This window comes from Ranitomeya imitator, chromosome 8 (genome assembly GCF_032444005.1).
Source record: "Ranitomeya imitator isolate aRanImi1 chromosome 8, aRanImi1.pri, whole genome shotgun sequence".
In the NCBI taxonomy this organism is placed as follows: domain Eukaryota; kingdom Metazoa; phylum Chordata; class Amphibia; order Anura; family Dendrobatidae; genus Ranitomeya; species Ranitomeya imitator.
In genome coordinates, this window is record NC_091289.1 from 20,582,330 (window position 1) to 20,606,707 (window position 24,378).

General features: G+C 42.5%; 1 protein-coding gene across 1 annotated transcript in view; it reads left to right on the top strand.

The window, feature by feature from the left end:
* Nucleotides 1-3,340: 3,340 nt before the first annotated feature.
* Nucleotides 3,341-24,378, top strand: part of TAFA4 (TAFA chemokine like family member 4) — a 174,184-nt gene continuing 153,146 nt past the window's right edge. The window contains exon 1 of the mRNA XM_069735919.1: nt 3,341-3,656. The gene's annotated coding sequence lies outside the window, so the exon portion shown is untranslated. The remainder of the gene's footprint in view (nt 3,657-24,378) is intronic.

Consider the following 24,378-nt stretch of genomic DNA (forward strand, 5'->3'; position numbering starts at 1 on the left):
TGGAACAACCTCCTGACGAGTTCTTTTAAAAACTGTATGTAACTGTATCTAGAAGTGATGAAGAGAAAAAGTGGTAACAAAATATTTCTCTTCTGTTCATTCACTTTGCATTTTGTTAATTGATATAAACAATTAACACTTTTAGTTTTGAAAACATAATTCCTCTGCAGCGGGTTTTTCAACACCTTCCTAAAACGTTTGCACAGTAAATAAATCATCTTTTCATAACCGGCATTATTAGGTGATCACACAAGCTGTAATCTGTATCTCCCCTTGTATAGAAAGTTCGGCATTGTGAACCAGAACATTGGCACAAAGTCTTCTAAATATTGGAGTTCTGCCTTCATTTCTGCATATTTAGAAGAGGTTTTACGTTGAATACCTATTTATTATCTATTCATCTATCTATCTATTATCAATCTATCTATCTATATATCTATCATCTATTATCTATCTATCTATTATCTATCTATCTATTATCTATCTATTATCTATCTATTATGTATCTATCTATTATCTATCTATCTATTATCTATCTATCTATTATCTATCTATCTATTATCTATCTATTATCTATCTATTATGTATCTATCTATTATCTATCTATCTATTATCTATCTATCTATTATCTATCTATCTATTATCTATCTATTATCTATCTATTATGTATCTATCTATTATCTATCTATCTATTATCTATCTATCTATTATCTATCTATCTATTATCTATCTATCTATCTATCTATCTATTATGTATCTATCTATTATCTATCTATCTATTATCTATCTATCTATTATCTATCTAAAAAAAAGAGTTAAGAGCAGCACAAAAAAAACAAAAGCAAAATTAGGGTGCAGAGCCCCCAAGGCATGTACCAAACCTTGTCATAGGAGTCCAAAAATCAGAGGCAGCACACCATTATAGGTTGAAATTTTGTAAAGGTGCTTAAATTTTATAGCCCATTGTGGCAATGTTTCGGCCCATGGCTTGAGAAAGGCTCTCCATGGGCCGAAATGTTGCCACAATGGGCTATTAAATTTAAGCACCTTTACAAAATTCAACCATAATGTGCAAACTGCCTCTTCAGAAAAAAAGAGGACTTAAACTCTATAGCGCCACCTGTTGGCAATAGCGATCCTACAAGTCACAATCAACCCTTTAACGTGCAATATGACTTAGGATAAAAGCCAAATCAATATCTCAATTCGCAGACACGGTGTTTCAGGCTGTTGGCCCTCGTCAGTGCGAAGCATCAGAACTGATTTGGCTAGATGAGAGGCTCTGGACTGGGGTCTAAGGGGTAAGGTTTCTCCTTGTGGAGAGTGACATATCGCTGCTTCCAACAGGTGGCGCTATAGAGTTTAAGTCCTCTTTTTTTCTGAAGAGGCAATTTGCATATTATATTTCCCAGAGGAGCATTGCACGGCGAATAAGCCTCCTTAGGTTGGCACGCCAGAGCCGGTATGTCACGCTCCATAAGGAGAAACGTTGCCCCTTCAACCTATAATGGTGTGCTGCCTCTGATTTTTGGACTCCCATTATCTATCTATTATCTATCATCTATCTATATAGCTATTATCTAGCTATCATCTAGCTATTATCTATATTATCTATCTATCCATTATCTATGTATCTATTATCTATCTATCTATTATCTATCTATCTATCTATCTATTATCTATCTATTTATTATCTATCTATCTATTATCGATCTATCTATTAAAAACATGGATACTAAACAAAAGAAAAAGGAGTACCAAACTACCCATAAATTAAAGTCAAATATTTATTAGTAATAAATATAAAAGGTATCACACCAAAATACAAAATAGTATATAAAAAGTACCGTGGACACACAGATTCAATGGTGAAGGACACAGACAGAAAATCAACCCAATTGCATATACATGTAAACAGGACCAGGGGATAATAGCATTATATATGTTCCAGCATATGTCACCGGTTACAGGGTAGATCTAGGGTAAATCAAAAGCCACATAGATCACCACAATTGTGGCCCAAAATTAGGTATCCAGATCTCTATGCACTATGCCCCCTGAGGAAGCCCACATGAAACGTGCGTTGGGGCTGCGTTTTTCAACCATTTGCACGGACTTATCTGGGTGAGATATTATTGCCTTTATTGATGCATAGTGCATAGAGATCTGGATACCTAATTTTGGGCCACAATTGTGGTGATCTATGTGGCTTTTGATTTACCCTAGATCTACCCTGTAACCGGTGACATATGCTGGAACATATATAATGCTATTATCCCCTGGTCCTGTTTACATGTATATGCAATTGGGTTGATTTTCTGTCTGTGTCCTTCACCATTGAATCTGTTTGTCCACGGTACTTTTTATATACTATTTTGTATTTTGGTGTGATACCTTTTATATTTATTACTAATAAATACTTGACTTTATTTTATGGGTAGTTTGGTACTCCTTTTTCTTTTGTTTAGTATCCCTTTGTGGAGTATGTTTTATGCCTGTTTTTTAACAGTGCTGGTTTCTATTAACCTTTCTGGGTATTTTTATCTTTCCTTTAAAAACATAGAAGTAGCACAAGTCAAATTACAGGTATAGATGCCAGCCCACAGGTAGCAAATCACCCTATTACATAAAAAAAAAAAAACAAGAAAAATGGGCGGCACTCAATAGGAAATTTCATGAAAAGAAAAATGGTGTCTCTGTTGTTGGCCCATGTGAACAGATGGTAACGTTACTGCTCAAGAGGAAGTGAACCTTTGTTAAAGTGCTGCCCACATTTCTTGTTATTTTAATCTAATCATCCATCCATCTTTCAATCTGTCCATCATATATCTATCGTTACCTATTATCTATCTCCTTACCCATCCACCGTTCTCATATCTGCTCCTTTTCTCTCTCTCTACAATAGAAAGCTACACGGAAAGTCAGACAGCTCCGTCCCTTGTAATTCGGGCTTATAGTAATAGCCTCACACTTATAACCCAGGTAAGTTGGGTAACTAAGAGGTAAGGTGCCACCTCCCCACCAGAATGTCAGGCACAGAGGTTATCTCTGCCCAGGCTCTTCTCTGAATTACACCATTTAATATTTAAAGGGAAAGCAGATATGGCTCCCTCCCTCTGTGTGAGGTCCAGGATCATCATTAGTTAGTACACCCCCTCCATTGAGTAGAGTTACACCTGACAGCAGCAGCAGAGCATCATCCTAGGACCGGCGGAGCCTGTGATAGCGAGAAGGCAACATGACCCAGTGATGAAGAGGAGGATGTGAGGAGGAGGAGGAGGAGGAGGAGGAGAAGGAGCTGTGTCTGCTCCAATCATTGTGTGTGCACAGCAGGCTTGTTAGTGTCACTCTGGATTCAAAGCGAAGCATCTGTGTGGGGCTCAGTGTGCAGGAGCCAGGGGGCAGCCGGAGACCCTCCATACTGCCCTCCTCACTGCCAGCCCTGCCCTGACACTTTCCTGCCCCCAGCCTGGATTTAGTGGCATGCACCTGAAGCCTGGAGGCTCTGGCATCTGATCAGCTGAGGATGAGACTATGAAGACTCTTGGATCTGTCTGGATGAGAGGAACTTTCCCCAACACCTGAGGATGGCAGCCTGAGCCCAGAGCCCAGGACCATGGCCCCAGGGCAGCTGCCAGCCCTCACCCTTCTGACCAGTAAGTTCTTGCTCTCTGTGTCATTTACTTATCTTGATTGCTCCCCGTGGACACAAAAAGTAATGCACTTGGGAATCGTTACATTGTTGCCTAATTTTGGCTTTAATTTCATTCATTTATCAATATGGCAAATATGGGGTTAACGGTGTCATCAAGTACAAAGCTGAGCATTGTCCCCTCGGAGTCGTAAATCGTGAGACATTTTTATGAAATGTCGCATTTATCTGCTGACTTCTCCCATTGGGGATCAGTAATTGCCAGGTTGGGGCTGAGCAGATATATTAATGGCTAAAAACCCTCCATAATGGATTTATTCTCATTAACCATAATGATGTAATGGAAGTGAAGCTGATGGAGCAGAGCTGACTTTGTCATGTGGTCCTGGCTTCTGTTACTGGGATGCGGCCCCAACAGGTTAGGTGGCAAAGTCATCTCCACTGCATCACAAGAAAGCTGGATGTGGCTTATACCCCCCATGGCCGAGCTGGGGGGGTGGACAGTGCCTGCAGGACCCCCACATTACCCCCGACAGACCCCTCTGGTCTCAGCCCTGGCCTCGGCGGGAGGAGAGGAGCCGGCGGTGCGGGCTGAGTGTCTGCGGAGCCCCGTGGAGGCGGCTTATAGGGGGTGGAGACGGCTTATAGAGGGGTGGAGGCGGCTTATAGGGGCTTCAGCTTCTTATCTCTCCTCTGTGATGTTTGCCGGAGTCACAGCTGTGCGGAGTTTCCAGGATTCTCTGGCGTCCTTCTACAGACTCTGGTTTCCTTTTACTCTCCAAAAGAAAATTAAATGGTTAATTGCTCTATGTCACCGGCTTCACTGTGCGTCTAATACAGAGAAATGACATTGTGAGTCTGGGACTGGTACATGTGTGCAGAGCTGTGTGCTGGGAAATGACTCTACATCTATCTATTATCTATTATCTATCATCTATTAATATCTATCCATCTATTATCTATCTATCTATTATCTATCATCTATCAATTCAATTAAGCTTTATTAGCAGGACATTAGTTTTGCCAAAGCAGGTGTACAGTAGGGAATAGGGAGTAGGGACTGTGGGGATAATGGATGGGGTACAGGGTGGGGGATAAGGAAGTCCATGGCATATCATGGTTGTCTTTCTCCCAGTCTATGGCATGCGCTCACATACTGCGCTGCTAAATGAAAACATTACAAGGCAATTATATAAATAGATTATCTACTATCTATCTATTTACAAGAAGCTTTATTACACATTATTTTTGCCAAAGCGCATGTACAGTAGGGAATATGGGGTAGGGACTGTAGGAATGATGGATGGGGGCACATCCAGGGTGGGAGCTATGGAAGTCCTCCATGGCATATCATAGTTCTCTTACTCGCAGCCTATGGCCTGTGCTCACATCCTGCGCTGCTCTCCCCTGCGCTCACATCCTGCGCTGCTCTCCCCTGCGCTCACATCCTGCGCTGCTCTCCCCCGCGCTCACATCCTGCGCTGCTCTCCCCTGCGCTCACATCCTGCGCTGCTCTCCCCCGCGCTCACATCCTGCGCTGCTCTCCCCCGTGCTCACATCCTGCGCTGCTCTCCCCCGCGCTCACATCCTGCGCTGCTCTCCCCCGCGCTCACATCCTGCGCTGCTCTCCCCTGCGCTGCTCTCCCCCACGCTCACATCCTGCGCTGCTCTCCCCTGCGCTCACATCCTGCGCTGCTCTCCCCCACGCTCACATCCTGCGCTGCTCTCCCCTGCGCTCACATCCTGCGCTGCTCTCCCCCACGCTCACATCCTGCGCTGCTCTCCCCTGTGCTCACATTCTGCACTGCTCTCCCCTGCGCTGCTCTCCCCTGCGCTCACATCCTGTGCTGCTCTCCCCTGCACTCGCATCCTGCGCTGCTCTCCCCTGCGCTCACATCCTGCGCTGCTCTCCCCTGCGCTGCTCTCCCCTGCGCTGCTCTCCCCTGCGCTGCTCTCCCCTGCGCTCACATCCTGCGCTGCTCTCCCCTGCGCTCACATCCTGCGCTGCTCTCCCCTGCGCTCACATCCTGCGCTGCTCTCCCCTGCGCTGCTCTCCCCTGCGCTCACATCCTGCGCTGCTCTCCCCTGCGCTCACATCCTGCGCTGCTCTCCCCTGCGCTGCTCTCCCCTGCGCTGCTCTCCCCTGCGCTGCTCTCCCCTGCGCTCACATCCTGCGCTGCTCTCCCCTGCGCTCACATCCTGCGCTGCTCTCCCCTGCGCTCACATCCTGCGCTGCTCTCCCCTGCGCTCACATCCTGCGCTGCTCTCCCCTGCGCTGCTCTCCCCTGCGCTCACATCCTGCACTGCCTTCCTCTGCGCTGCTCTCCCCTGCGCTGCTCTGCCCCGCGCTCACATCCTGCGCTGCTCTCCCCTGCGCTGCTCTCCCCTGCGCTGCTCTCCCCTGCGCTCACATCCTGCACTGCCTTCCTCTGCGCTGCTCTCCCCTGCGCTGCTCTGCCCCGCGCTCACATCCTGCGCTGCCCTCCCCTGCGCTGCTCTCCCCCATGCTCACATCCTGCGCTGCTCTCCCCTGCGCTGCTCTCCCCTGTGCTCACATTTTGCGCTGCCCTCCCCTGCGCTGCTCTCCCCTGCGCTCTCTTCTTCCCCAGCAGGATATAGGTTCTCCCTTACTCGTTTATGGAGCTGCAATCCAGGAGAGATCGGAGAGTCTCCTGAAGTGAGTGTCCCTCACTGCAGAGTATTTGGTGCAGTGTAGCAGGAAGTTGGTCTCATCCTCCAGGGCCTCCAGGTCACAGTGTGGGCTCAGTCTATCTATTTATTATCTTTTTATCTATCCATTCAGTATGTCAGCATTCTGTTGTATTGGTCGCTATCCACAAGTCCGTGCTGGAAAAAAAAAAAGAATTTGCCCGTGACACTTTCTGTGCATTTCAAAAACTTTACAAAACCTAAATCCTCTTCCTCTCTTAGACCTGCTGGAATAAACATAAAGGGAAAGTAACAGTTGTTGTAAATATTTATATAATACTTTTGTGAAAAGTCACAATGTTAATGTGCAGAATACACAGATTGAGATAGACTGGTAGACAAAGATATAAAATAGATAGATAAGAGATAATAGATAGATAGATGATAGATAGATACAAAGATAGTTTTAAGAGAGATAGATAGATAAAAAGGAGGTAGACAAGATAGATAGATGGAGAGCTGAGAAAGTTTCACACTATAAACCGCCACGTGGGCCATTAAAATCCTATAATTTACACTGTTTTTGGAGGGTTGATTCCATTTTTTGGTTTCTAGATGGATAAATAGAGATAAATAGGTGATAGATGGAAAGATAGATAAATAGATGGATAATATACATAGATAATAGATAGATAGATAATATAGAGATAGATAGATAATAGATAGATAGATAGATAGATAATATAGAGATAGATAATAGATAGATAGATAATATAGAGATAGATAATAGATAGATAGATAATATACATAGATAATAGATAGATAGATAGATAGATAATAGATAGATGGATAGATAGATAATAGACAGATATATAGATAGATAGATGATAGATAATAGATAGATAGATGATAGATAGATAATAGATAGATAATAAATAATAGATAGATAATAGATAGATAGATGATAGATAGATAATAGATAGATAATAGATAATAGATAGATAATAGATAGCTATATAGATTTAGGATCGATCGATAATCAGATGGACACATTCTTCTTCCATGACTTGAGCCTATAATACACAGTAGAATAATTCTTCCAGCTTCTGCAGCTCCACAGGCAGAGATGTAGCAGAGCTGAGTTTGTTGTTTGCACACTGTGATGTGGACTGATTACTGGACCTGACGACCTTCCTCTGATGATGGACGTGCCATCGCTGACAGGCCCGCGGCCTCCTGTAATACGTCCGTATATATAACCACATGGTATCATAGCAACACGTTGTGATATTTTGCGCCGTGCGCTGAGGACGCGGGTCTGGGCCCGGTGCACACATTGATTTTCCCAGGTACGAGCGCTGATTATGACGGATTATATCAGACGGATGCATCGCAGCTCGCTGGATTTATTAATTAAATCAGATCAGTGTAATGATAGATTAATGGCTGCAATTAGCGGCCTGATTACACATAATTAATATTTTTTAAATGCTCGACTCCAAATAGATGAGTCAATATATGAACATATTGTATTCTCATGCGATGATCTATTTTTCCGTGAGCTATTTACTGTTGTGACTCACATGAAAGGATGTAGCAGAACTGAATTTGTCATTTAGCACCAAGAAGCCCTAAACTACAATCTCAGCACCCGATGTGCCAGGTGACAGGCCACTGCTACATCTGCCAAACTCACCACTGCTACATCTGACAAACTCACCACTGCTACATCTGACAAACTCACCACTGCTACATCTGACAAACTCACCACTGCTACATCTGACAAACTCATCACTGCTACATCTGACAAACTCATCACTGCTACATCTGACAAACTCACCACTGCTACATCTGACAAACTCACCACTGCTACATCTGACAAACTCATCACTGCTACATCTGACAAACTCACCACTGCTACATCTGCCAAACTCATCACTGCTACATCTGCCAAACTCATCACTGCTACATCTACCAAACTCACCACTGCTACATCTGACAAACTCACCACTGCTACATCTGACAAACTCACCACTGCTACATCTGACAAACTCACCACTGCTACATCTGACAAACTCACCACTGCTACATCTGACAAACTCACCACTGCTACATCTGACAAACTCACCACTGCTACATCTGACAAACTCACCACTGCTACATCTGACAAACTCACCACTGCTACATCTGACAAACTCACCACTGCTACATCTGACAAACTCATCACTGCTACATCTGACAAACTCACCACTGCTACATCTGACAAACTCACCACTGCTACATCTGACAAACTCACCACTGCTACATCTGACAAACTCATCACTGCTACATCTGACAAACTCACCACTGCTACATCTGACAAACTCACCACTGCTACATCTGACAAACTCACCACTGCTACATCTGACAAACTCACCACTGCTACATCTGACAAACTCATCACTGCTACAGAAACACATAGGTTTCTCCAGAATCCCATACAGTTACAAGTATCAGTGATTTGTAATGATTTACCAGTGACAAAACATATAATAAAGCGACAACTTATCAATGAAAGATACAAATAAATAGAAAAGGATGTAGCAGAGCTGAAATTGTAACCTAAAATAATAATGATTTTATTTATATAACGCCAACATATTCTACAACAGTTTACAATTCTTACGCCATGAAAACACTTTTTAGATAGATAGAAAGATAGATAGATAGATAATAGATAGATAGATAGATAGATAGATAGATAGATAGATAATAGATAGATAGATAGATAGATAGATAGATAGATAGATAGATAGATAGATGATAGATAATAGATAGATAATAGATAGATAGATATATAGAGATCGATAGATAGATAATAGATAGATAGATGATAGATAGATAGATAATAGATAGATAGATGATAGATAGATAGATAGATAGATAGATAGATGATATATAGATAGATAGATAGATGGATGATATATAGATAGATAGATAGATAGATAGATAGATAGATAGATAGATAATAGATAGAAAATAGATAGATAGATAATAGATAGATAGATAGATAATAGATAGATAGATAGATAGATAGATAGATAGATGATAGATAGATAGATAGATAGATGATATATAGATAGATAGATAGATGGATGATATATAGATAGATAGATAATAGATAGATAATAGATAGATAGATAATAGATAGATAATAGATAGATAGATAATAGATAGATAGATAATAGATAGATAGATAGATAGATAGATAGATAGATAATAGATAGATAGATAGATAGATAGATAGATGGATGATAGATAGATAGATAATAGATAGATAGATAATAGATATATAGATGATAGATAGATAGATAGATAGATAGATAGATAGATAGATAATAGATAGATAGATAATAGATAGATAATAGATAGATAGATAGATAGATAGATAGATAATAGATAGATAGATAGAAGATAGATAATAGATAGATAGAGATAGATAGATAGATAGATAGATAGATAGATAGATAGATAATAGATAGATAGATAGATAGATAGATAGATAGAAGATAGATAATAGATAGATAGAGATAGATAGATAGATAATAGATAGATAGATAGATAGATAATAGATAGATAGATAGATGATAGATAGATAGATAGATAATAGATAGATAATAGATAGATAGATAGATAGATAGATAGATAGATAGATAATAGATAGATAATAGATAGATAGATAATAGATAGATAATAGATAGATAGATAGATAATAGATAGGTGATAGATAGATAGAGATAGATAGATAGATAATAGATAGATAGATAGATAGATAATAGATAGATAGATAGATAGATAGATGATAGATAGATAGATAGATAGATAGATAGATAGATAATAGATGATAGATAAACAGATAATAGATAGATGATAGATAATAGACAGATAATAGATAGATAGATAGATAATAGATAGATAATAGATAGATAGATAGATAGATAATAGATAGATAATAGATAGATAATAGATAGATAGATAGATAATAGATAGATAATAGATAGATAGATAGATAATAGATAGGTGATAGATAGATAGAGATAGATAGATAATAGATAGATAGATAGAAGATAGATAATAGATAGATAGAGATAGATAGATAGATAGATAGATAGATAGATAGATAGATAATAGATAGATAGATAGATAGATAGATAGATAGAAGATAGATAATAGATAGATAGAGATAGATAGATAGATAATAGATAGATAGATAGATAGATAATAGATAGATAGATAGATAGATAGATAGATAGATAGATAGATAGATGATAGATAGATAGATAGATAGATAATAGATAGATAGATAGATAGATAATAGATAGATAGATAGATAGATAGATAGATAGATAGATAGATGATAGATAGATAGATAGATAGATAGATAGATAGATAGATAGATAGATAGATAGATAGATAATAGATGATAGATAAACAGATAATAGATAGATGATAGATAATAGACAGATAATAGATAGATGATAGATAATAGACAGATAATAGATAGATGATAGATAATAGATAGATAATAGATAGATGATGATAGATGATTGATAGATAATAAATAATAGATAGATGATAGCTGGATAATAGAAAGATAATAGACAGATGGATATCTATATAAAAAGACAGATGATATACTGATGTAGCAGAGTTATTTCAGCACATTATTTTCTATTCTATGATTTTGCGTTTCCCGTGTTTCTTTTCTGCCCTCTCCGCTAATTACCACCCTACAGTGAAGGACAGGTTGCGATATCTCATCGACTTCTTCCAAACGACAAACTCAGCCCCGCTGCCTCCGTCCGCCCGTTTCTTGTTGTTGTTCTGTGCGGATTGTGTTCTTACCGCAATTTCTGCAGGTAATGGGACTTAACGTGGGAAAAGCAAACAACCCGGGTCCTTGAGGTGGAGGCGCGGAGGTAGCGGCGCTCCTCACTATTAATATGAAAATGGGTTTTATTCCGGTGGAGCATAATGGGACGCGCGCCATTGGAAAGGTCACTCCATATTCATTTTCCTGCGTGGCGCGGCCAGCCATTCATTTTGCAGATGTGCGGCATTTTATATTTAGATGCCGATCCTCTCGGCGTGTGTTTTGTTTTGCTGTAGGAAGAAAAAAAAAAAAAAGGAAGGTATCGCTTGATTGATGCGGTTCAAGTGTCTGAATGGTCGAGGCGGTGAAGAATAGACTCCGCGTCCTTGAGATTTACCCTCACTGACCCAGGAGAGGGGAATAAAGTCAAATCTGTCCTGTGTTCTATGGGAAATTTTGCGCAAAAAATGGAGCAAATTTGGCCCCTGGAACGGAATGTTGACATTGTAAACATTCCGCCGGATTCTATCCTGTCTGGATGGATCTGGTCCTTCTGTCCTGCGAGTTCTGATCCAAGGGTCATGCTGAGAACTTTTGTTTTTGAGGGTTTTTTGCCCCCTCGCGGTGGTACATATAGGATGGGTGAGTACGCCGGCCCCATATAGAAGGAAATGTGCTCATGTGAGCCAGATCTCATGATGATCCATCTCCTGGAAAAAGGTCCGGGGCACAGCTGGTCGTCTGACTGTATCGTCTATCAGCGAGACAGTGCGCCGTAAGAGCCCCAGTCTGCTGGACATAGATGGAGGATGGATGTAGCAGAGGTGAATGCGTCATTTGACATTTAGGGGGCTGCAATGTTGGCGCACAGTGATGTAAAATCATCATGTGGTATCTGCATGGGTTACGTTGAAATGACAAACTCAGCTCTGCTGCATCTGCGTCCGTGTTTATAATGATAAGTTTCATAGAATGGATTTATGGAAAAATTGTATCAGGAAATTGTCATTGAAGTATTGTCCCAATGTAGTGTGTTGCCCAATGACAAGCTCAGCTCTGCTACATCTGAATGCTACGTAGCCACAGTTCCTAGGGAAAGAGCTGGTTTTCTGACTGGATCAGCTAGAAAGTAAGACCGAGAATGTGACACTTAGCGCTTTAGGACCGAAAATGTGGTTCACATTGATGTAAAAATCATCTTGAAGTGTCTGCATGAGTTATGTTGAATGACAAACTCAGCTCTGCTACATCTGCGTCTTTGCAGCTTTTTCTAGTTATATGTTTAATTGACTGTGCCAGCAAGACAATGCACAATAGGATGTAGTGTTGTGCCAGATGACAAGCTCAGCTCTGCTACATCTGAATGCCACGTAACGCACATTTTCTAATTATGTGTGTCGTGGAATAGATTTAGGGGCACATCTGGTTTTCTGACTGTTATCAGCATGACCTGGATGTAGAAGCATGGATGTAGCAGAGGTGAATGTGTTTTAATCCTTCGGTTGCAATATCGGTGCATTGTGATGACAGTTAAAATAAAGTAATGCATTATAGTACGCTAAATGACCAACACAGCTCTACTATACTGAACAAACAAAGCACTACCATATGGGATAAACCTAGCTGGGCAAACCCTGCAACACTTTGCAAACCTAGTTCTGCTACACTGAACAAACCTAGCCCTGCTACACAGGACAAACAAACCTCTCCTGTACAAGACAAACAAAGCTCTGCTACACTGAACAAAATAAACACTACTACACTGCACAAACCTAGCCCTACTACCCTGTGCAAACTTAGCTCTTCTACTCTCAACAAACAAACCTTTGTTACACAGGACAAACAAAGCCCTGTTTCAGTGTGCAAACCTGGCTCTGCTACACTAGACTAACAAGCCTCTTCTACATTGGACAAACAAAGCTTTGCTGCACTTGAGAACTACAGCTCTGCTACTTTGCATGTTTGTGAATAGCTGAGCAAGTTCACATCTCCGTTCCGTGTAGTTTCCTCCGGCTGCGCTCCTTGTAATTTTCCCCCAGCTGCGCTCCATATAGTTTTCTCCCGGCTGTGCTCCATGTAGTTTCCTCCGGCTGTGCTCTGTGTAGTTTTCTCTGGCTGCGCTCCATATTAGTTTTCTCCCGGCTGTGCTCCATGTAGTTTCCTCCGGCTGTACTCTGTGTAGTTTACTCTGGCTGCGCTCCATGTAGTTTTCCCCCAGCTGCGCTCTGTGTATTTTCCTCCAGCTGTGCTCCGTGTAGTTTTTCCCCGGCTGCGCTCCATGTAGTTTCCCCTGGCTGCCCTCTGTCGTTTCCTCCAACTGTGCTCCATGTAGTTTTCCCTGACTGTGCTGAGTGTAGTTTTTCCCCGGCTGCCCTCTGTCATATCCCCCGGCTGCGCTCCATGTAGTTTTCCCCCCGACTGTGCTCAGTGTGCTCAGTGTAGTTTTTCCCTGGCTGCGCTCCATGTAGTTTCCCCTGGCTGCCCTCTGTTTCCTCCAGCTGCGCTCCATGTAGTTTTCCCTGACTGTGCTCAGTGTAGCTTTTCCCCGGCTGCGCTCTGTGTAGTTTTTCCCCTGGCTGCCATCTGTCGCTTCCCCCAGCTGCGCTCCATGTAGTTTTCCCCCGACTGTGCTCAGTGTAGTTTTTCCCTGGCTGCGACCCGTGTAGTGTCCTCCGCCTGCTGACTGCAATGTTCCCTTTATTTATAGACGAGATTGAAAAAAATATTACATCTACTAAAAAAAATCTCCCCTCATTGTTCGTCGGGCGCATTGTCATACCCCCACACACAAAGCGCTGCACTCTTTTACCAGGAACTAGAATTGAATGTTTTCCTCTTCTCTTGATCCATGAACAAAGCACCAGTGCTGCAGATAAATTAGTGCACCCTGCGCCCTCCCCCAGAAGATATATCCAGGAACAGGTGCAGTTCTCTCCAGGGCCACTGGGCCCTTTACGCTGGGTCTGGCTGGTGGTCGGCCCACAGGGATCAGATCTGAGCAGGGATAAGGCTTCCATTTGTCCTCTCCTGCAGGGGAAAAGCAAGAAATCTGCAGGTTTTTCAGGAGTGGACACAGGAGAAGACCCCTGTGCAAGAATTGTATATGGGCCATTAGTCCGATACATTATCATCATGGAGGTAGATGTGGCCCCTCACCTCTTGGCTCCCTGTGCGGCTGCCCATGTTGCACCAATGTGATGTCCACCCAAGGGTTTTTTATTAGATATTTATTTTGCTTTTCTTATATTTCGCCATCATATTCTGCAGCACTTTCCCAACATCATCATCGCTGTCCCCGATGGAGCTCACAATCTACATTCCCTATCAGTATGTCTGTGGAGTGTGGGAGGAAACCGGAGAAGCCGGAGAGAACCCACGGGAACACGGAGAGAACATACAAACTCTTTGCAGATTTTGTCCTTGGTGGGATTTGAACCCAGGACTCCAGCGCTGCAAGGCTGCTGTGCTAACCACTGAGCCACCATACAGTGCTAACCACTGAGCCGCCATACAGTGCTAACCACTGAGCCGCCGTACAGTGCTAACCACTGAGCCGCCGTACAGTGCTAACCACTGAGCCGCCGTACAGTGCTAACCACTGAGCCGCAATACAGTGCTAACCAATGAGCCGCCATACAGTGCTAACCACTGAGCCGCCATACAGTGCTAACCACTGAGCCGCCATACAGTGCTAACCACTGAGCCCCCATACAGTGCTAACCACTGAGCCGCCATACAGTGCTAACCACTGAGCCACCATACAGTGCTAACCACTGAGCCACCATACAGTGCTAACCACTGAGCCACCATACAGTGCTAACCACTGAGCCACCATACAGTGCTAACCACTGAGCCACCATACAGTGCTAACCACTGAGCCACCATACAGTGCTAACCACTGAGCCACCATACAGTGCTAACCACTGAGCCACCATACAGTGCTAACCACTGAGCCACCATACAGTGCTAACCACTGAGCCACCGTGCTGATCTGCAATGTACATGCACTTATGGAGATGTCAAGTGCGTCATGTGGCAGAGCTCATTGTACTATCAAGAAGATGTGCAATAAATCCTGACCTCCATCTCCTAACAGAATGCAGCAAATGTGAACACGAGCAAATTGGGGTGATGGCAGAATATACACTCCATAGAAGGCTGTCTATCCATCCATCCATCTAACCATCCATCCATCCATCTAACCGTCCATCCATCCATCTAACCGTCCATCCATCCATCTAACCGTCCATCTAACCGTCCATCCATCCATCTAACCATCCATCCATCCATCTAACTGTCCATCCATCCATCCAACCGTCCATTCATCCATCCAACTGTCCATCCATCCATCCATCCATCCATCTAACCGTCCATCCATCCATCCATCCATCCATCCATCCATCTAACCATCCATCCATCCAACTGTCCATCCATCCATCCATCCATCCATCTAACCGTCCATCCATCCATCTAACTGTCCATCTAACTGTCCATCCATCCATCCATCCATCCATCTAACCGTCCATCCATCCATCCATCTAACTGTCCATCCATCCATCCATCCATCTAACTGTCCATCCATCCATCCAACTGTCCATCCATCCATCCATCCATCTAACCGTCCATCCATCCATCCAACCATCCATCCATCCATCTAACTGTCCATCCATCCATCCAACCGTCCAACCAACGTCCATCCATTCATCCATAGATCTATCCATCCATCTAACCGTCCATTCATCCATCTAACCATCCATTCATCCATCTAACCATCCACCCATCCATCTAACTGTCCATACATCTAACCGTCCATCCATTCATATAACTGTCCATCCATCCATCTATCCTTCTATCCATCCAACTATCCATCTCTCCTTCCATCCATCCATCCATCTCTCCTTCCATCCATCCATCTCTTCTCTATCCATCTCATATCTATGTTTCCATCCATCTATCTGTCCATCCATCCATCCATCTTTCCATTCATCTATCCACCATCCACCCATCAATCCATTCATCCTTCTACCCATCCATCCATTCATCCATCTAATTGTCTATCCATCCGTCCGTCTATTCGTCCGCCCATCCGTCCACCCATCAATCCATTCATCCGTCTATCCATCCGTCCATTCATCCATCCATCTAACCATCTATCCATCCATCCATCTATTTGTCCGCCCATCCGTCCACCCATCATTCCATTCATGCTTCTATCCGTCCGTCCATTCATCCATCCATCTATTTGTCCGTCCATCCATCCCTCCCTCCGCAGTATCTCTGTATGAAGCTGACCTTCTGCCTGTTGCCTCTCTGGCCTCCACATTGAGCCTCATCCCCACATACCGGATTCTCTCCTAAAGACGTCTGCGGCTCCTAAGGTCTAAGATTTATGAAGTCCTGAACCAGGACCAGGGGGCATATTCCCACTGAGCCTTTTCTGAGGGTCCCGAGAACAATTAGGACTGGAATCTGAGGAATCCTCGGCTTTTCTCTTGCGCTCGCTCGGATACATTTTCCCCATTATCCCTGGTCCGATAGTGTTTTTGTATTTTTCACAATCTGATCATTTCTGCGTCTGATCTCTCCCGTCCGGCTTTAGATACAAAGACCTCACAGACTCTGCCTCCTGCGTAAACAGTCAGCCGAATCCCCCAGAAAAGAAAAAGCAAACAACAAACAAAAAACCTAAAAGTAACATAAAAATGCACATTTTTGATAAAAGTAAATCATTTCTTCCTTTTCCCCGGCAGCAGCAGAATCTCCAGACCAGATAATCCAATGACTCTGCTGTTATTGAGATCGGATAATCAAAGATCTGTGTACTCGTTAATCGGGGGGCACGGAGGGGGCGTCACAAGTCCAGAGACCCCACATGCTAATTAAATATACAAATCCAATAAGAAATCATCCATATTTACACCACAACTTTATTGTTATATTGACGGAGTTAATGAAGGGAATTCATCCAACGTGAGGCTCATGTTAATTCCCGCAGCCAGCGGATAATGCTGATCGGGCAGATTACGTGACTCCGGTCATTTATTTTATTTTTATGTTTTTTTTGGTCAGCAGAGCTCTAGATTCTTTTTTTTTTCTTGCTTTGAAGTCACTAATTTAATGTGCTACTTAATTACATACTAAGGTATTGATTGCATCTGACTTGAGATGAATGGGTTAAAAACAGTCAGACCTTTTGACGACACATTGTTGCAAGGGGCGCTGCATTGTATCAGTGCAGCAAACAGGCCACTTATTACAGGGTTGGGCTCCACTGCGCCTCTCTGACATCACCATTGTCTCAGGGTCTTAATTACAGCACCTCTGGAACATGGGAACATATTCGTTCTGATACAAAGTCCCAAATTCCCTACATAATCAGAAAGTTAAAGTTCCATATACCAGCAGCCACCACAAGAGGGAGCTTAGGAGCTCACTGCGAACTGATTGTTCATTATTGTAACCAAGCTCCCCCTAGTGGTGGTTTTGGTGTATTTCAGATTCCCATTTGATTACAATTTCAAAGCAATGAGAATTTTACATACAAAAGAATCATTAAACCGAATTTGCCAAGAAGATAAGAGACTTGGCATATTTGCAACAAAATTTATGGTCTTGATACAACCGCAATGTAATACTTTGCTAATCTATGGAGATTGAATGAAAAAGTGTCAGAACCCCTGCGAACTGATAGTGATGGCCTATGTTAAAGGGGTTGGCCAATAAAGTAGCGACAAGTCTGCAGTCACATAGAGGTATGGCAGACTTTTGTGATAAACCAGGACAACCCCTTTAAGGATGGTTAATTAATATCCAAGTCCCGGACAACCCCTTTTATTGATGCGCCAATAAGTACTGGCATAAAATGGAAACTATACACCGGCTCCTGTGTAACAGAAATCTTACATATTATATTTTATATTCTTTTTGTGATATTATTCTTATAATATCCAGTTCATGGGAGGTTAGAAGCAGGATCAGGACATTATTTTATTTCGTGTCGCTCACATTCCGGCGGATTCCTATTTGTCCTATTAAAATACGGTCCCTTGTTCAAACAGACTGACAAGTATGAAATCAGCCCGGGCTCTGGAGAGGCCGCCATAGAACCTGAGAGCCGCACAGCTGTCACTGTTGTAATTTCAGAGACACCCTTTGAAATCACCTTAGGCAATTCTTCCGCCTGTGGCTTTATTGATCCATGCTGGTGAATCACAAGCAAACACATATGGTAAAGGCTGCTATACTCAAACTGTCCACCAGAGGGAGCAAAGAAAAAAAAAACCAACCATATTTCCTATGAAAATTGACATTTTTTAATACATTTTGCACTGGGGGTTATATATACACTATAAGTACATTGAAGGATTATCAATTTCTGATACAGAATCAATTTTTATCTCTAATCTACCAGCTATCTAATATCTATATTGCTCAGATTGGCTTTTATCTTGCTTTATGCTATAGTTTCCCCCAGAGATAAGCGCTTCTGGGGATTCTGGCAGCTTCTCTTCTCTAATCTTTATTGAAATACCATGCACTTACTTAATGGAGGATGCGGGGCTGATGGCTGTGAAATGATTTGTCTGGTTACTCTATGACTCAAATTCTATTATTTATCCCTAGGAGAATATATAGAAATTGTAGGACCTCACAGCAAAATTCAAAGAGGACTCAACCTCAATCACAGCCTCACAAAATTGTATTTTTAAAAAAAATAAAGTTATCAATTTAATGGGGCTTTAAATCCACCACGTAGAGTTCAATGATACTATTTTGGATGCCGGCAGCCACCACTAGGGGGAGCTCACTGCATACAGATTTATACAGATAATATAAAAAATCCAAACACAGAGAGCTCCCCCTAGTGGTGGCTGAAGTAGGGACAGACACCATAGGAGTAATGTGGTTTGCCTCTATACACCACGGATATCATAATTATGACTCTCAGCTGAAAATTCCTAAAAATTAGGTCAGAAAGAATATAATCGGTGTTTGACATGATCAGGACAGCACTTACTCCGACGCCTTCCCCTGCTTGTCTCTGTTGCTTGCACTGTATCTTTAAGAACCCCACTATTTCCTTTGCACTTTCTCACCAGCTTATTGGCGCAGGTCATTATTGGCGAAGGTCATTATTGGCGCAGGTCATTATTGGCGCAGGTCATTATTGGCACAGGTCATTATTGGCACAGGTCATTATTGGGACAGGTCATTGGGCCATGTACTATTCTAAGTGTAGGGAAAGCTATTTCTGCCATGCAGAGAGTGCGCTAATCGAAGACCGTCCCGGAGAGCTCCAGTCCTCACAGATACATTAATTTTAATGGCCCTTTTTAAGTCAAGGAGAATCAGGAAAAAGATTTTACTAACCGGCTCAGGAGTGGGAAGGATGGATACAATCGTCTCATTACAATCAATAGCATCGAATGCCGGAGGGACGGCAAGAAAACGTGGTATTGATATGGTAAAATGAAAGAGCATTATGTTATACTGTTAGCAGGCAAGAAGGACAGAGGAAAAATCCATATATCTATTATCTATCTACAGCGGCTTGCAAAAGTATTCACCCCCTTGGCATTTATTGTGTTTTGCTACTTCACTATGGTTTGGGTCATTGTCTTGTTGGAAGGTGAACCTCGCCCCAGTCTCAAATCACTGACAGACTGAAACAGGTTTTGCTCAAGAATATATCTGTATTTCGCACCATCCATCTTCCAGCTCAACTCGGACCATTTTCACTGTCCCTGCTGCCGAAAAACATCCCCACAGAATGATGTTGCCACCACTGTGTTTCACTGTGGGGATGGTGTCTTTGGAGTCATGAGCTGTGTTCGTTTGGTGCCAGACGTAGCTTTTACCTTGGTCACAAAAAGTTCAATTTTGGTCTCCTCTGACCACAGCACCTTCCTCCATACATTTGGGGAGTCTTCCACATGTCTTGGCAAACTCAAAACGAGCCTTACAATTTTTGTGTGTAAAGGCTTTTTTCTGCCCAGTCTTCCACAAAGGCCACCTCAATGGAGTGTACGGCTTATTGTGGTCGTATGGACAAATCCTCCAGTCTGTGCTTGGAAACTCTGTAGCTCCTCCTGGGTTACCTTTGGTCTGCCTCTCTGATTAATGCCCTCCTGGGGTGAAAGTTTTTGAGTGCAGCCCTCTCTTGGCAGGTTTGTTGTGGTACCATGATAATTCCATTTCATGATCATGGATTTGAGGGTGCTCTGAGGGATCATCAGAGTTTGGGATCGGGATATTGTTTTATAGCCCAACCCTGACTTGTGCTTCTCAACTACTCTGTCCCTGTCTTGTTTGGAGATCTCCTTGGTCTTCATGGTGTTGTGTGGAGATCTCCTCGGTCTTCATGATGTTGTGTGGAGATCTACTTGGTCTTCATGGTGTTGTGTGGAGATCTCCTCGGTCTTCATGATGTTGTGTGGAGATCTACTTGGTCTTCATGGTGTTGTGTGGAGATCTACTTGGTCTTTATGGTGTTGTGTGGAGATCTCCTTCGTCTTCATGGTGTTGTGTGGAGATCTCCTCGATCTTCATGATGTTGTGTGGAGATCTACTTGGTCTTCATGGTGTTGTTTAGAGATCTCCTCGGTATTCATGGTGTGTGGAGATCTCCTTGGTCTTCATGGTGTTTGTCATGATCCCAATGGCAGGGGATCACAAAAGGACAAGCACAAAAACAAAACAAGCTCTAGGGTGATGGAACCTGAGCTGACCGCAATCCTGAACCTAAACACACAACTAGCAGTAGCCGGGGAACGTGCCTACGATGATTCCTAGACGTCTCGCGCCAGCCGAAGGATTAACTTCCCCTATAAGAAGAAACACAGACCTCACTTGCCTCCAGAAAAACACCCCACAGAAATAGCAGCCCCCCACATGTAATAACGGTGAAATGAGAGGAAAGCACAGGAACAGGAAAATCAAAACTTAGCTTGTCCTGAAGATAACAGACGCAGGGAGCAGAGGTAAAAAGACACGCTGATTACATTGATAGCCGGCGAGGAAATGACAAAAAAGCCAGGTTAAATAGGAAACTCCCATAACCTGATGGAACAGGTGGACACCAGAGACCGCAGAGAACACAAGTCACCCAGTACCATCAGTAACCACCAGAGGGAGCCCAAAAACAGAACTCACAACAGGTGTTGTGTGGAGATCTCCTTGGTCTTCATGGTGTTGTTTGGAGATCTCCTTGGTCTTCATGGTGTTGTGTGGAGATCTCCTTGGTCTTCATGATGTTGTGTGGAGATCTACTTGGTCTTCATGGTGTTGTTTAGAGATCTCCTCGGTATTCATGGTGTGTGGAGATCTCCTTGGTCTTCATGGTGTTGTGTGGAGATCTCCTCGGTCTTCATGATGTTGTGTGGAGATCTCCTCGGTCTTCATGGTGTTGTGTGGAGATCTCCTTGGTCTTCATGATGTTGTGTGGAGATCTCCTCGGTCTTCATGGTGTTGTTTGGAGATCTCCTCGGTCTTCATGATGTTGTGTGGAGATCTCCTTGGTCTTTATGGTGTTGTGTGGAGATCTCCTTGGTCTTCATGGTGTTGTGTGGAGATCTCCTTGGTCTTCATGGTGTTGTTTGGAGATCTCCTCGGTCTTCATGGTGTTGTGTGGAGATCTCCTTGGTCTTGATGGTGTTGTTTGGAGATCTCCTTGGTCTTCATGGTGTTGTTTGGAGATCTCCTCGGTCTTCATGGTATTGTTTGGAGATCTCCTCGGTCTTCATGGTGTTGTTTGGAGTTCTCCTTGGTCTTCATGGTGTTTGGTTAGTGATGCCTCTTGTTAATGGTATTGCAGCCTCTGTGTCCTTTCAGAGAAGGTAAAGTGTATATACTGTCAGACATGTGACATTAGATTGCACACAGGGGACGTCCTGTCACTAAGCATGGGACTTATGAAGGTAATTGCTTGCACCAGAAATGTTTAGGGGCTTCTTAGCAAAAGGAGTGAATTCATATGCAGATGCCAATTTTTAGTTATTTGATCCTATAAATGTAATTTATCCCTATATTTTTAGCATTTCACTAACTTTGACTATTTAGTGCTGATGCATCACACACACATTGGATTACAAAAATATTTACACACAGGTTGTAATGTAGGAAAATAGGTAAAAAGCCAAGGGGATGAATACTTTTGCAGGCCACTGTATCTATCATCTATTATCTGTATATTATCTATTATCTTATCTATTATCTATCTATTATCTATTATTTTCTATTATCTATCTATTATCCATCTATCATCCATTATCTATCTATTATTTATTTCATTCCTCACATAGGACTTTCTTCAGGATCATGATATGCACACAGGAATATATATATATATATATAATATATACACCCCATAGTCTCGTTGTACCACTAATACAGACCTACTGTGATACATTACAAAGTAGCAGTGTAAACTCTATAACTCGCATGATGCCGCATGTCGTGTAAAGATGCCATAAGTTATAATGGTGAGATTAATGCTAATGATGAAGGCGGGGGCACAGTGTCAGATTCCAGTGCCCGGGGCGATGCCAGTATTTTGTGCCCTCTCCCCCGTGAACCGCTCGTACCCCCGAGTCCCTTCCTCCAGTCCAGTATTGCACCTCTATAGTAACTGAAGGTAAATACTCGTTATGGCTCGTTTACCGTTTGCCTTTTTAGGATTTCCTACTTTTTTGCTGAAATCAAACATAACATTTTAAAAATAAAAAAATACATTATTTTTTGTCTTTATTACTTTTTTTTTTTTTTTTTTAAATATAATAATGTTATTACTTTTGCTCTACATCCATCCCTTGCCCTAACCCCAATCATGGATAGAAAAAGTGTAAAAATCCAAAAGCAGCTTTGACGCCTGATTCCTTGCTCTGGTTTCATACGGTCTCCATTCATTAGCTGCTCATCTTCTATAATTATACAGCAGTCGAGAGGAGTTTGTCATCTGCATAGTTAGCGCTGAAAACAACTAAGCTCGCTTTATGACACTGAGAGCTCTGCCATTTTGGTTACTGCCTATGCAGAGCGCATGTGACTTAGAGTAGTAAGTATCAGATATCCGGAGAGGTTCCTATTCTTCGTCGTGTTTTCTGCCTGCTGTATCAGATCAGCTCGCCAGCGCCCCTCTGTGGACGCAATAAATTTAGGAGGTCTTAGCACAAAGGAGAACAGTCAGATCTTCCCTGCGTCCTGCGGTCTGCCTGCGACAAGGTCATCCAGCAATGGATTTTTTTTTTCTTAACTGCGAGAAAATGATGTAAAAAATACTTTATCAGAAAGGTTAGAAGTAGTGATGAGCGAACGTGCGGGCATAAGGCGTTATCTGAGCATGCTCGGGTGCTAACAGAGATTCTTCGGCGTGCTCGAAAAATATGTTCGAGTCCCCACAGTTGCATGTGTTGTCGCTGTCCAACAGTCGTGAGACATGCAGCCGCAGGGACTCGAACATAGTATCCGAGCATGCCTAAGACACTCAGTTAGTAGCCGAGCATGCTCAGATAACGCCTTATCCCGGCACGCTCGCTCATCACTAGTTGGAAGTTAAAGCCTACCTGTCATTACAGCTGACAATTGAGAAAAAAAAAAACAGTTCTGTGTGTGTACATGAAGAATAATACTAGTTATGGCCATTATATGACCTATATCCTGTTTTTTTCATCTGCAGGATCTATCTCTACTTTTCAGTTGTCTTTGAGTAAATGGGGGTAGACTAACTGCTAGGATGTCTCCCAAGCACAGGATTCCTGCTTTCCTGTCACTATCGGGAACATATTCAAAAGTAACAACAGCATAGAGGTCATATTCCAAAAGTATTGAGCAGTGTGGCTGTGAATCCTGCACTGGATGAGATATAACATTTCATAGAAGGCAGCAGTACAAGTCTGTCTGTTCATCTCTTTTTTTTATTTGGATTCCTGTTCTACTCCATAAACTTCTATAGGCAGCTGTGCTTTCACCAAACATTGAGCTGGAAGTCATCTTACTTTGACCAGTGCACATCAGTTCAGCATGGTAAGAAGTTGTGGAAGAAAAAGGCTCATCAGTGGAGAAAGTAGCCTATTTTTCTGATATGATACTTTATAGCATTTCTTATTGTTGTTTGCGCTATTGGTTTATGGAAAGTTTGTTAACCATTTAAAGAGATAGTCACGCCACTTATATTTATGGCATGTGCATAGTATATACCATGAAGGTATGACAGATGAGAGTCTCAAAG